The following is a 15,439-nucleotide window of genomic DNA, read 5'->3' on the forward strand; positions in this document are numbered from 1 at the left end:
GGTTAAACCAGGAAGAGGGTGGAGTTAAGACCTGACAGGGAACAGAGGAGGGTTCAGTTTTTTTAAGAAAGCAATGTCATCTGAGCAGCATGTGACCATATATTTGATAGTTTAAATGTTTACGATCGTTTGAAACAACTTCCAGATTTCGATGTATTGATGGCTGGGAATGTTACGTGTGGAGATGTGGACACGCACGCACTTCACACACACACACACACACACACACACACACACACACACACACACACACACACACACACACACACACACACACACACACACACACGAGGGGTACAAAAGGCGGTGTAAGGCTTAGTCATTATTTGGAGCTTTATACGTTAGCGTAAAGACTTTGTTCGATTCGGTCATGATTAGTGATTTATAAAAATAATAAAACTTACATTGACGCTCCGCAAAAAAGTCGAGTGTTTCTAAATCGTATTCAGTTTTCAGCTAAAAGAAAGAAGAGACGGAAGCCCTTTCTCGATATTTTCATCGTTATCTACCGTGGATTGGGAAGTTTTTGGTGGACACGCACACACGCACACACACGCACACACACACACACTTCACACACACACACACACACACACACACACACACACACACACACACACACACACACACACACACACACACATTCGTACGCACTGAAACAACTTCCGTACCTCACGAAAACATATTTAAACAGATGGAAAAAACTATCGCAGAACACAGTGTCACGTAGCAACTGGTCTTTACGGTCGTTTGAATCAACAGGTCAGTTTGGGGGACAAAAGGAGGGTTCAGTTTTTACTGACTTCCCATCTGACAGTTTAAATGTTTATGACCGTTTGAATCAACAGGACACGCACGCACACACACACACACGCACGCACACACACACACACACACACACACACATACACACACACACACACGCACACACACACACACACACACACACACACACACACCATTACCTCTGCTTTACCATGTTATTAGACATTGGTTTAACTCCATTTAAGCATTTAAACGTTAAAAGCATTGCACTTGTACGACGATGTAATACCTTTTTTTTTTAACAGCCGATGACGACGAAGTGAAAGACGATGAACTTTGCTTAAACGGTCTTACAAAGTTGGAAGATGATTTTCGAGGTGTGTTTAAACCTTCAAATTATTTAATATTATGTGTATTCATTATTTAGTTTCATAGAGGATTTGCCGTAAGATCCTAACGCGATCGTTTTAACACAATCGCAGTCTGGTGAGTCAAATGATTCTCATTTTACAAGAAAAAAAACATGCGGTATACGATACATATATACATATATTTACTTACAGATTTTCCGTTTACATCTCTTGCTCACTGGTCTCCCTTAAAGCTGGCGGGTCCGTCAACGGCCGCTCCAGGCAGAGGAGAAGGCTTGATTGCGCCAAAGACTCCAGACATCGAATCCTTGCTCCGAGGGGAAATCATCGAAAACGACGGTGAATGTCCGACAGGCACCCGCTGTAAGTTTTTCTCGTTTTCTGTAAGCTTTTTAAGATTCTCAGGAGCTTTAAAGAGCTCCTCTCACTCTAATGTCTTTCGCTCAAATGAATTTCGCGCCTAAGGGGAATGGGCGGGGACTGATTCCGGAGGTGGGCGGTTGTTTCTGCCAAGCAACCTTCTGGTTGAAATGGAGTGTGGATCAAGATGGATCCCTACTCTATATTCTTTTATTTAACCCAATGTTTTTTAAATATGTGTATAATGCTTTATATCCTATGTGTTGTGAATTCCATCCTACAATATCTTCCAAGGAACCCAAAGAAATGTTACCACACCTCCCGCTTTATTTATTCTATAGATTGCCTGAACTATTTCATAAACTAAATCTTGTCTTGTTTCTGATGCTATGTTTTTTATGCTCATCAATGCACTGTTGGACTGCGAGCACACAACTACTTTCCTTGCTTTGTTTTCCTCTATCCAGTTAACTGCCATATAAATTGCTACCAATTCCCCCGTAAAAACAGATAGTTTATCACTGATTATTTTATTTAATACTATGTTTCCTTGTGGGATAACTGCTACAACTCTTACCTTTATTTTTTTATATAGTTTTTGATGCATCCGTATATATCATATCTCAATCCATTTTTCTATCCGGTAACTATTTAAATTTCTATTCTTTAGTAATTGCATGTTTTCTTTTGGGTTATCAAACATCCACGGTGGTATTGCAGGCATTGGTACTGTAGGACTAACTTTAATATTGTCAATTTTAACTTTATTACATATGTCTCCTATAATCCACCCAAAACTATTCTTTTTTGTTTTCTCTTTTTCTTGGCAGATTGGTAACACTGGACAAGTCGGATATCCTTGCTTGGATCCTTTTAAAGTTGCCCGATAAACTGCTGAGAGTTGATCTCTCCTCTTGTCCAAAGGTTTTTCGTTCATTTTTACTTGTAATACTGCCACTAGGGTTGATGTAGTAGCTCCACAACATAACCTTAAAGCCTGTGACTGGATCCGGTCTATTTTCCCAAGTCATGTTTTTGAAGCAGATTGGTAAATAATGCATCCGTAATCAATAACAGATGGAATTAAAGTTATAAATATATACATGTATTGTTTTCAACGTTAACCTATCAGCCCCCCAATCATTACCCCTCAAAGACCTCATTATATTTAACACCTTTTTACTTTTTCCCCTATTTTTTTATTTTCCGGAAGGAACACTCCTGAAGGAATAAATAAAGTACTATCTAATCTAATCTAATCAAATCTATTTTGCTGATGTGAGTTGACTAGTTCATATTTTTATCAAACCATATTCCTAAATATTTAAATACTTGTACCTCTTCTATATTTTCACCTTAGAGTTTTTATTTGGAGCTTGTTTGGTACTTTTGTCTTTGTAAAATGTATGACTTTTGTCTTTCCAACAGAGAATCTTAAACCTCAAGCCGTTCCCCAGTCTTGAACATTATTTACCACTTTGTTAGTTTTTTGATTATTTCTTTTGACTCTAAATAATATACTAGTCTTTCATTAATCTTTTTTTTTTTCCATTACTTTTCCCCAAATTTATAATTTCCTGCCTCTTCCGGGTCTTACCCTGACTTGCATATTGGAATTGTTACCGCTAATTTTCCCCTCTGCCGGTCATTCTCCTTCTTCATATATCCTGTCATATCATTTCAAGACCACTTCTTTGACGATGCCACCTAAGTTTTTGATCATTTGATAACCCGCTAGGTCTTTCCCCGGTGACGTATTTTTAACCTTTTTCAAAATTCGAACCATTTCATTCAAAGAAAATGTCATATCCATAGTGTTGGTAAAGCTATTAACGTTGTCTTCCATCATTTCCCCAATATTTAAACTCATTGTTTTTTCTCTCTTTTGTTTTTCCACATTTCTCAAATTATCATTACTGTGCACTTCAACAAATGTTTTTGCTAAAGGTTCTGCTGTTTCTTTACCCGTGACTACATCTTCTTTGATAAATGTGGCACATCATCCTCTTTACCCTTCATTCCTATCTTTACGAATCGTTATATATCCTTTTATTATAAAGTTTAATTTTGGCTTCAGCCCTGTTTCTTGAATACAAATTATACGTGGTTTAGTTTTCATATTTTTAATATATCCCTTTAATTCATGTTCGGTTGCTATCAAACTTCTGGCATTCCACCGGACAATTAACAGGGTGTTGGAATGTGGTGACATGACTCCGTCACGTCTACTCTCCGTAGTACAGCTTGCACCCGGTACCAAGATAGTTCTTTCAACAACTTTGATGCTGCTTTGACAATTATTTTGATCTTCTCAGTCTTATTTTTACTTTCATTTTGTATCAAAGCTGAGTTGTGCTCTCTGGTTTATTTTGCAAATGAACCGACAGAACATGATCATGTACAAGACTCGCCTACCCACAATGCACTGCAGCCCAACGCTCCTGGTCGGATGTTTTTTTCGGGGTTCATGGAGAGATGCGGTAAAGAGTGGTAGCCAAGACACACGGTCACACACGGTCACACACGGTCACACACGGTCACACACGGTCACACACGGTCACACTCGGCAATTATTTTGACCTGGGGAGCAGATATAGAGGAAAAAATGTGTCTGGGGGGCCGGGATATCTGATTTTCAGGTACAAAAAACTTCACAATGACACAAAATAAACACAACAGTTAAACCTCACACTAAAATCAAGACATTGACTTGTACGTTCAAAAGACAGAATAGAACAAGTCAAGACATGCAATGACATCTACAAAATGTTATGTAAATGTTAGTCATTACACACGCGGCTATGGTTTTGATGTATTTGTTACAGACATGTTTACGTCAAGTAACATCACATGGTTCCATTTGCACCTTTCAACAAATCTGAAAAGGAATATTAAGAAGTAAAACTTATATTTAATCCTACCTCTTCTCCGAGCACACGGTGACCGTACATACGGGTCGAAAAATGTTGACCTAATTCAGCATTTCTCAAAGTGTGGGGAATAGAGACATGACAGGTGGGGCGCGAGGAAAGGGAGGACATTTTTTATTTTTGATTTTTTTTTACTATGCTTTCATATTCTATACACACTGTAAATCACTTTGTGATTCTGTCTGTGAAATCCGCCGTATAAATAAATGTAAATTACTTATTTTTCCTGTAGGCTTTAAATTTCTCGGCAGGAGCGAAAGTTTGACAGACATAGCAACAGTAACTTTTGCAGGCAGGGCTAAGAGGAACAAACTTTCGCGCGGATGGGTAGCAGGCTAATGTGCGGACCACAATTACACAAAATGGATACATTTGCAACTCGCACCTCAAAGGTCTGCGGAGAAACAAAAATATGACGGGTCTAATCAACCAAAAAGTCAACCTAAAAGAAAATATGGCGAAGGGTATCTTGCTCTTGGATTCACGGCAGCGGAGGTGGGGGCAGAGGAGAGACCCCTGTGTGTTCTTTGTCTAAAACGGCTAGCAGCAGACAGCATGAGGCCCAACAAAGTAAAGAGACAACTCGAGACCACACATGATGTCCAATAAATTGTTTTGTTGGGGCGATGGGGGTAGGTGGGCCTTGAGTCTAAAGTGGTGATGACAGAAAAAAAAAAAGTTTGAGAAGCCCTGACCTAATTGTACGGATCTCACTTTAAACGGCAAACCGATCATTTAAATGTTTTCACTTTGAATATGAAACGAGGAGTAAAATGTACAATGTACAATATTATCAATTATTTCACAAGGACATGTTTTAAGGATATTGTACAGTATCATTAAATCTAAAATGAATGTGATCACTTTCAGGATCATTTTATTTTTAGCCAGTAAACAACTGTTATGTACTTTTGAATCGGGTTTTCAAAAAAAAAAAAAAAGGGAGGGACAATCAAGGATCAACAATGGCACGACTTTCACTAACTTGCGTGAGGTCAAAAGACAAGAGATTTTAGACCAATGCTGCTTTGGATCTGTTCCTGCTAAACTAGTAAGTGACTTTCAATGCTCAAATCAGAATAATAATACTAATTTTAGCTACTGGAAATTTGTGTGGTAGCAATAAATACCCACCAGCGCGATACTTTGCAGTTCCACACTGACCAACCACGCAACAAACTCAAAAGAACTGTACAAGGAAAAAACAATGCAGTGACTTCAAACTGCAAATATAAGGTTTGAGTAAAATATGTAGGTTGGTGTGAATGTTGTCCGTCTATGTTGACCCTGCAATGAGGGGGCGACTTGTCCAGGGTGTACACCTCCTTCCACCCGATTGTAGCTGAGATAGGCGCCAGCGACCCCCACGTCCCCAAAAGGGAATAAGTGGTAGAAAACGAATGTAGGTTCCTACTGTGGAAAGTTCAGTAATACAGAATCATTGTGGCATTATCGTGTCAGTTGGACGCTATATGCGCTAGTCCTCATGGTAAATGTGGTTTTCCTTTTGGGAAAACGCCATCGCTTTGGTTCACTGGTGCGGCCAATATAAACCAAAACTGAAAGTTCTTAAGTGGGGGTTTAAGTAGAGTTTATAAATCTTGTATCTGTGCCACATATAGCCTTATTTCAGTGTCAACAGTCTCCAGCTTACTTGCTACACATGTTTTGGCTCTGCCCATCCCTGTGCAGTTATTGGACCGACATTTTTAATACTTTGTCTCTTGTTGTAATTACCTACTAGGCCTTCTTTGCCTTTATTTGATGTTGTATCTTTATGTTAGCAATTGGGACTTTTTGAATGAAATTGTCTGTGGCTCCATGTTAACGAAGTTGCCTGTACTATTTGACTGATGCATTTTATTGATTGATTTATTATTTTTCTTTCTTTTTCGTTTTGTCTCCTCAGAAAAAAAATTTGGTAACTTTGTTTGTTTTATAACTTGTGCCAGAATAGCAGTAATTGCACAAAGGCATTCTTCTTCTTTTAGTTTTCTGACAGCACGTAGGCGTTCGCATCAACTTTCGTCTTTTTAACAAATGGGTAAAGGGGGAATGATGTATGCCGTAAAACTACTTGGCACATTTAATATTTAATAATAATGAATATTGTAAAATTCTATAATTTTTGTTATTTAAAGGGGAAAACCCGATTCAAAAGTACATAACAGTTGTTTACTGGCTAAAAATAAAATGATCCTGAAAGTGATCACATTCATTTTAGATTTAATGATACTGTACAATATCCTTAAAACATGTCCTTGTGAAATAATTGATAATATTGTACATTGTACATTTTACTCCTCGTTTCATATTCAAAGTGAAAACATTTAAATGATCGGTTTGCCGTTTAAAGTGAGATCCGTACAATTAGGTCAGGGCTTCTCAAACTTTTTTTTTTTCTGTCATCACCACTTTAGACTCAAGGCCCACCTACCCCCATCGCCCCAACAAAACAATTTATTGGACATCATGTGTGGTCTCGAGTTGTCTCTTTACTTTGTTGGGCCTCATGCTGTCTGCTGCTAGCCGTTTTAGACAAAGAACACACAGGGGTCTCTCCTCTGCCCCCACCTCCGCTGCCGTGAATCCAAGAGCAAGATACCCTTCGCCATATTTTCTTTTAGGTTGACTTTTTGGTTGATTAGACCCGTCATATTTTTGTTTCTCCGCAGACCTTTGAGGTGCGAGTTGCAAATGTATCCATTTTGTGTAATTGTGGTCCGCACATTAGCCTGCTACCCATCCGCGCGAAAGTTTGTTCCTCTTAGCCCTGCCTGCAAAAGTTACTGTTGCTATGTCTGTCAAACTTTCGCTCCTGCCGAGAAATTTAAAGCCTACAGGAAAAATAAGTAATTTACATTTATTTATACGGCGGATTTCACAGACAGAATCACAAAGTGATTTACAGTGTGTATAGAATATGAAAGCATAGTAAAAAAAAATCAAAAATAAAAAATGTCCTCCCTTTCCTCGCGCCCCACCTGTCATGTCTCTATTCCCCACACTTTGAGAAATGCTGAATTAGGTCAACATTTTTCGACCCGTATGTACGGTCACCGTGTGCTCGGAGAAGAGGTAGGATTAAATATAAGTTTTACTTCTTAATATTCCTTTTCAGATTTGTTGAAAGGTGCAAATGGAACCATGTGATGTTACTTGACGTAAACATGTCTGTAACAAATACATCAAAACCATAGCCGCGTGTGTAATGACTAACATTTACATAACATTTTGTAGATGTCATTGCATGTCTTGACTTGTTCTATTCTGTCTTTTGAACGTACAAGTCAATGTCTTGATTTTAGTGTGAGGTTTAACTGTTGTGTTTATTTTGTGTCATTGTGAAGTTTTTTGTACCTGAAAATCAGATATCCCGGCCCCCCAGACACATTTTTTCCTCTATATCTGCTCCCCAGGTCAAAATAATTGCCGAGTGTGACCGTGTGTGACCGTGTGTGACCGTGTGTGACCGTGTGTGACCGTGTGTGACCGTGTGTCTTGGCTACCACTCTTTACCGCATCTCTCCATGAACCCCGAAAAAAACATCCGACCAGGAGCGTTGGGCTGCAGTGCATTGTGGGTAGGCGAGTCTTGTACATGATCATGTTCTGTCGGTTCATTTGCAAAATAAACCAGAGAGCACAACTCAGCTTTGATACAAAATGAAAGTAAAAATAAGACTGAGAAGATCAAAATAATTGTCAAAGCAGCATCAAAGTTGTTGAAAGAACTATCTTGGTACCGGGTGCAAGCTGTACTACGGAGAGTAGACGTGACGGAGTCATGTCACCACATTCCAACACCCTGTTAATTGTCCGGTGGAATGCCAGAAGTTTGATAGCAACCGAACATGAATTAAAGGGATATATTAAAAATATGAAAACTAAACCACGTATAATTTGTATTCAAGAAACAGGGCTGAAGCCAAAATTAAACTTTATAATAAAAGGATATATAACGATTCGTAAAGATAGGAATGAAGGGTAAAGAGGATGATGTGCCACATTTATCAAAGAAGATGTAGTCACGGGTAAAGAAACAGCAGAACCTTTAGCAAAAACATTTGTTGAAGTGCACAGTAATGATAATTTGAGAAATGTGGAAAAACAAAAGAGAGAAAAAACAATGAGTTTAAATATTGGGGAAATGATGGAAGACAACGTTAATAGCTTTACCAACACTATGGATATGACATTTTCTTTGAATGAAATGGTTCGAATTTTGAAAAAGGTTAAAAATACGTCACCGGGGAAAGACCTAGCGGGTTATCAAATGATCAAAAACTTAGGTGGCATCGTCAAAGAAGTGGTCTTGAAATGATATGACAGGATATATGAAGAAGGAGAATGACCGGCAGAGGGGAAAATTAGCGGTAACAATTCCAATATGCAAGTCAGGGTAAGACCCGGAAGAGGCAGGAAATTATAAATTTGGGGAAAAGTAATGGAAAAAAAAAAAGATTAATGAAAGACTAGTATATTATTTAGAGTCAAAAGAAATAATCAAAAAACTAACAAAGTGGTAAATAATGTTCAAGACTGGGGAACGGCTTGAGGTTTAAGATTCTCTGTTGGAAAGACAAAAGTCATACATTTTACAAAGACAAAAGTACCAAACAAGCTCCAAATAAAAACTCTAAGGTGAAAATATAGAAGAGGTACAAGTATTTAAATATTTAGGAATATGGTTTGATAAAAATATGAACTAGTCAACCCACATCAGCAAAATAGATTTGATTAGATTAGATTAGATAGTACTTTATTTATTCCTTCAGGAGTGTTCCTTCCGGAAAATAAAAAAATAGGGGAAAAAGTAAAAAGGTGTTAAATATAATGAGGTCTTTGAGGGGTAATGATTGGGGGGCTGATAGGTTAACGTTGAAAACAATACATGTATATATTTATAACTTTAATTCCATCTGTTATTGATTACGGATGCATTATTTACCAATCTGCTTCAAAAACATGACTTGGGAAAATAGACCGGATCCAGTCACAGGCTTTAAGGTTATGTTGTGGAGCTACTACATCAACCCTAGTGGCAGTATTACAAGTAAAAATGAACGAAAAACCTTTGGACAAGAGGAGAGATCAACTCTCAGCAGTTTATCGGGCAACTTTAAAAGGATCCAAGCAAGGATATCCGACTTGTCCAGTGTTACCAATCTGCCAAGAAAAAGAGAAAACAAAAAAGAATAGTTTTGGGTGGATTATAGGAGACATATGTAATAAAGTTAAAATTGACAATATTAAAGTTAGTCCTACAGTACCAATGCCTGCAATACCACCGTGGATGTTTGATAACCCAAAAGAAAACATGCAATTACTAAAGAATAGAAATTTAAATAGTTACCGGATAGAAAAATGGATTGAGATATGATATATACGGATGCATCAAAAACTATATAAAAAAATAAAGGTAAGAGTTGTAGCAGTTATCCCACAAGGAAACATAGTATTAAATAAAATAATCAGTGATAAACTATCTGTTTTTACGGGGGAATTGGTAGCAATTTATATGGCAGTTAACTGGATAGAGGAAAACAAAGCAAGGAAAGTAGTTGTGTGCTCGCAGTCCAACAGTGCATTGATGAGCATAAAAAACATAGCATCAGAAACAAGACAAGATTTAGTTTATGAAATAGTTCAGGCAATCTATAGAATAAATAAAGCGGGAGGTGTGGTAACATTTCTTTGGGTTCCTTGGAAGATATTGTAGGATGGAATTCACAACACATAGGATATAAAGCATTATACACATATTTAAAAAACATTGGGTTAAATAAAAGAATATAGAGTAGGGATCCATCTTGATCCACACTCCATTTCAACCAGAAGGTTGCTTGGCAGAAACAACCGCCCACCTCCGGAATCAGTCCCCGCCCATTCCCCTTAGGCGCGAAATTCATTTGAGCGAAAGACATTAGAGTGAGAGGAGCTCTTTAAAGCTCCTGAGAATCTTAAAAAGCTTACAGAAAACGAGAAAAACTTACAGCGGGTGCCTGTCGGACATTCACCGTCGTTTTCGATGATTTCCCCTCGGAGCAAGGATTCGATGTCTGGAGTCTTTGGCGCAATCAAGCCTTCTCCTCTGCCTGGAGCGGCCGTTGACGGACCCGCCAGCTTTAAGGGAGACCAGTGAGCAAGAGATGTAAACGGAAAATCTGTAAGTAAATATATGTATATATGTATCGTATACCGCATGTTTTTTTTCTTGTAAAATGAGAATCATTTGACTCACCAGACTGCGATTGTGTTAAAACGATCGCGTTAGGATCTTACGGCAAATCCTCTATGAAACTAAATAATGAATACACATAATATTAAATAATTTGAAGGTTTAAACACACCTCGAAAATCATCTTCCAACTTTGTAAGACCGTTTAAGCAAAGTTCATCGTCTTTCACTTCGTCGTCATCGGCTGTTAAAAAAAAAAGGTATTACATCGTCGTACAAGTGCAATGCTTTTAACGTTTAAATGCTTAAATGGAGTTAAACCAATGTCTAATAACATGGTAAAGCAGAGGTAATGGTGTGTGTGTGTGTGTGTGTGTGTGTGTGTGTGTGCGTGTGTGTGTGTGTGTATGTGTGTGTGTGTGTGTGTGTGTGTGTGCGTGCGTGTGTGTGTGTGTGCGTGCGTGTCCTGTTGATTCAAACGGTCATAAACATTTAAACTGTCAGATGGGAAGTCAGTAAAAACTGAACCCTCCTTTTGTCCCCCAAACTGACCTGTTGATTCAAACGACCGTAAAGACCAGTTGCTACGTGACACTGTGTTCTGCGATAGTTTTTTCCATCTGTTTAAATATGTTTTCGTGAGGTACGGAAGTTGTTTCAGTGCGTACGAATGTGTGTGTGTGTGTGTGTGTGTGTGTGTGTGTGTGTGTGTGTGTGTGTGTGTGTGTGTGTGTGTGTGTGAAGTGTGTGTGTGTGTGCGTGTGTGTGCGTGTGTGCGTGTCCACCAAAAACTTCCCAATCCACGGTAGATAACGATGAAAATATCGAGAAAGGGCTTCCGTCTCTTCTTTCTTTTAGCTGAAAACTGAATACGATTTAGAAACACTCGACTTTTTTGCGGAGCGTCAATGTAAGTTTTATTATTTTTATAAATCACTAATCATGACCGAATCGAACAAAGTCTTTACGCTAACGTATAAAGCTCCAAATAATGACTAAGCCTTACACCGCCTTTTGTACCCCTCGTGTGTGTGTGTGTGTGTGTGTGTGTGTGTGTGTGTGTGTGTGTGTGTGTGTGTGTGTGTGTGTGTGTGTGTGTGTGTGTGTGAAGTGCGTGCGTGTCCACATCTCCACACGTAACATTCCCAGCCATCAATACATCGAAATCTGGAAGTTGTTTCAAACGATCGTAAACATTTAAACTATCAAATATATGGTCACATGCTGCTCAGATGACATTGCTTTCTTAAAAAAACTGAACCCTCCTCTGTTCCCTGTCAGGTCTTAACTCCACCCTCTTCCTGGTTTAACCACTCCCACCGCAGGTCTTAACTCTGCCCTCTTTCTGTTTAAAACTCCACCCTCTTCCTGGTTTAACCACTCCCACCGCAGGTCTTAACTCCACCCTCTTCCGGGTAAGCCACACCCACTTGACCTTGACATTTGAACCTGACCTTTGACTTTGACCTTTGACTTTGACCTTTAACCTTGACCCCCTCATAAATCATTAACCTTTGAACTTGACCCCTCATAAATCATTGACCTTTGACCTTGAGGGTCATAAATCATTGTTTTATGGGGGGTCATAAATCACTTTTGACTAAAGGTAGGGACTTAACTTCTCTGACATGAAACTAAAACCTCTATGTAGGTCTGACTTAGATGTACATGTCATACACTTACATCCTTCAGCAAAAATCAACAGGAAGTTGGCAAAACCCCCTTCAAAACAAACGTTTTCTAAAAAATTACATTTTTGCCTCTTTGAGCTGTAATTTGACCCCCTTAACATATTTCAAAACTCACCAAACTGGACACACACATCAGGACTGGGGAAAATTGCAATCTAATAAAAAACCAAACCCCGAAAATTAAAATTGCGCTTTAGCGCCCCCAGGAATAAAACACTGACAAAACTGCTCTTGGGAAGAAAACACAGACAAAACTGTTTGTAACTTCCGTTAGGAATGTCGTAGAGACATGAAACTAAAACCTCTATGTAGGTCTGACTTAGACCTACATGTCGTACACTTACATCCTTCAGCATAAATCAACAGGAAGTTGGCAAAAACCCCTTCAAAACAAAAGTTTCCTAAAAAAGGTCATTTTTGCCTCTTTGAGCTGTAATTTGACCCCCTTTAAAATGCTTCAAAACTCACCAAACTCGACACACAAATCAGGACTGGTGAAAATTGCGATCTAATAATTAAACCAAACCCCAAAAATTAAAGTTGCACTTTAGCGCCCCCACTGACAAAACTGCTCTTGGGAAGAAAACACAGACAAAAATACTTGTAACTTCCGATAGGAATGTTGCAGAGACATGAAACAAAAACCTCTATGTAGGTCTCACTTAGACCTACATGTTATCAATTGACATCCTTCAGCAAAAATCAACAGGAAGTTGGCAATTACCCCTTCAAAACAAAAGTTTTGCAAAAACCCGTCACCTTTTTTCAAACATTATCTCCTCTGAGCGCGTGTGTTGTGTCGGCTTCAAACTCGCAGAGGAAAGAGATTGAACCCTTCTGATTAAAAGTTGTGCAAATATTTTTTTCCAACTGCACCAGTTTTGATTTTAGGAGTCTTCAAAGAACAGCTGCACTGCTTCCGTCTTAAAATGGCCGCTTAAAAGCAGGAAGCACCAGCGTGACCACACAATGCAGAGAAGGTAGGTAGTGTGCGGGTAAAGATATGTTGACTGGTTGAAAGTAGGAGGCACCAGTGTGACTCCAGGATACAGAGAAGGTAAGTCATGTGCAGGTAAAGATATGTTGTCTGGGTGATGGCAGGAAGCACCAGCGTGTATGGGTGAACGAAAGAAGCACCAGTGTGACCCCAGGATGCAGGGAAGGTAGGTAATGTGCAGGTGAAGATATGTTGAATGGGTAAAGGCAGGAAACAACAGCAAAAGTCGGTCCCGCTTTAATTTTATGTCCATGTTGTAGTTACTCAGCCGGCGTTTGGTTTGTGGCTCTGATGGACCCCCTTGCATTTTTTGCCTTTTAATGCCTCACTATCAAATATTGTTATGTTTACCTTATCCCAATAAACATCTGTCCAGTAGTTTTACATAAAAGATGAATAGATGTCTACTGTAGAGGACGTTGGTTCTGCGTAATACATAAAGTAAAACTAATAGTGAGGGGAAAAGTCCTAGCTTTCTGGAAATGTGTCCCCCTAAAACAATTTAGTAGATAGTGAGAGAATATAAGACGGAAATAGAACCATGATGACAAGGTACGGCTTGGCTTCCAGCACCTTCCGCGTCTCATCACCACCAATAAGGAGCTGATGAATGTGAAGGTGGTAAGGTGCCTGCCAGCCGCGCCTCCTGAGGAAGAGGAGTTAGTAACATACTACATCAGGGGTGTCAAACTGGTTCTCATTGAGGACTACAACGCAGTTGTAATAATAATGACAGTAGATTTTATTTGTAAAAACACTTTACATTGACTGTGATGAGGTGGCTACTTGTCCAGGGTGTACGCCGCCTTCCGCCCGAGATAGGCTCCAGCACCCCCTGTGATCCCAAAAAGGAACAAGCTGTAGAAAATGGATGGTTGGACTACTACAGTGCATTTAAAAAACAAACACAACAAACACAACAGCGCTAAAACCACAAATAGCTTCCTCCCCCAACAAGAACAGAACAGCCTAATAGCTAAAATTAGCACACATATATCTAAAAAAAAGTTGTTTTAAAAAAAAAAGAAAACATTTCATTTTTTATTTTTTAAAAAGAAGGGTTTTTAAGCCTTTTTAAAAAGCATTCACAGTCTGTGGTGCCCTCAGGTGGTCAGGGAGAGCGTTCCGCGGACCGAGAGCGGCGGCCTTCTGAGAGTGGATAATATGCAGTATAAATATAAATGTGTATATATATAAAATGTGTCTTTTTTTAACGTACAATGTATAAAACCAAATCTGTAGATTGCACTGTAAAAAAAAACCTGGCAGCTCAGTCGCCACAATTTTACAGGAATACTTAAATTATTCTTTTTTTTTTTTTTTTTTTTACAGAATTTGAGATAAAAAAAATACATGGAATCTAATTAAATGGAAAAACGGTACCGCTGTTTGTGTTTTTTTTAATGTAAAAAATCCATGTAAGTTTTTTATACTGCAATTGTATTGTTAATCTATATTGAAAATAGATTTTACTGTAAAAAAATATTACTGTACATTTTTTTACATGATCAGTTTGTTTGATTACTTGCTTAAAAATCATAAACCAAGCAAATATTTAAGTATTCATCTTTAATTGAACAATAACATTGTTTTGAGATGTATGATGATATTATATTTTGTTTATTATTAGAGATGATTAAAGTGTAAATATATGTGATTGTACACACACACTAAATGTGGTGAAATTTGTCCTCTCGATTTGACACACCCCCTTTATCACCCCCTGGGAGGTGAGGGGAGCAGTGAGCAGTAGCGGTGGCCACGCCCGGGAATCATTTTGGAGATTTAACCCCCAATTCTAACCCTTGATGCTGAGTGCCAAGCAGGGAGGTAGTGGCTCTCATTTTTATAGTCTTTGGTATGACTGGTCACACTTTTTACTCTATGTACCAAATAAAATTGCTTCGAAGTCAGTAAGTGCAACCGGAATTATTCCGTACATTAGGCGCACCGGGTTATAGGGCGCGCTGTCGAGTTTTGAGAAAATAAACAGATTTTAAGTGCGCTTTATAGTCCGGAAAAAACGAAAATTTATTTATGTCAGGTTCAAACACCAAACTATCTATTAAACAGGACAAGAAGAAAGGAATCAAACAGAGACAGGATTCAATTTAGCTCATGAGGAGAGCGCGTGGACCTGCAGC

The 15,439-nt window shown here is 38.7% G+C and overlaps 1 long non-coding RNA gene across 1 annotated transcript; it reads left to right on the forward strand.

Moving 5' to 3' along the window:
• The first annotated feature begins 10,195 nt into the window (after nt 1–10,195).
• Nucleotides 10,196–12,073, forward strand: LOC133558857 (uncharacterized). The gene is made up of 2 exons (XR_009808040.1): nt 10,196–10,595; nt 11,889–12,073. It is a non-coding gene; the product is annotated as an uncharacterized LOC133558857 (long non-coding RNA).
• Nucleotides 12,074–15,439: the final 3,366 nt, after the last annotated feature.

The sequence above is a fragment of the Nerophis ophidion genome, linkage group LG09 (assembly GCF_033978795.1).
Source record: "Nerophis ophidion isolate RoL-2023_Sa linkage group LG09, RoL_Noph_v1.0, whole genome shotgun sequence".
Classification (NCBI taxonomy): domain Eukaryota; kingdom Metazoa; phylum Chordata; class Actinopteri; order Syngnathiformes; family Syngnathidae; genus Nerophis; species Nerophis ophidion.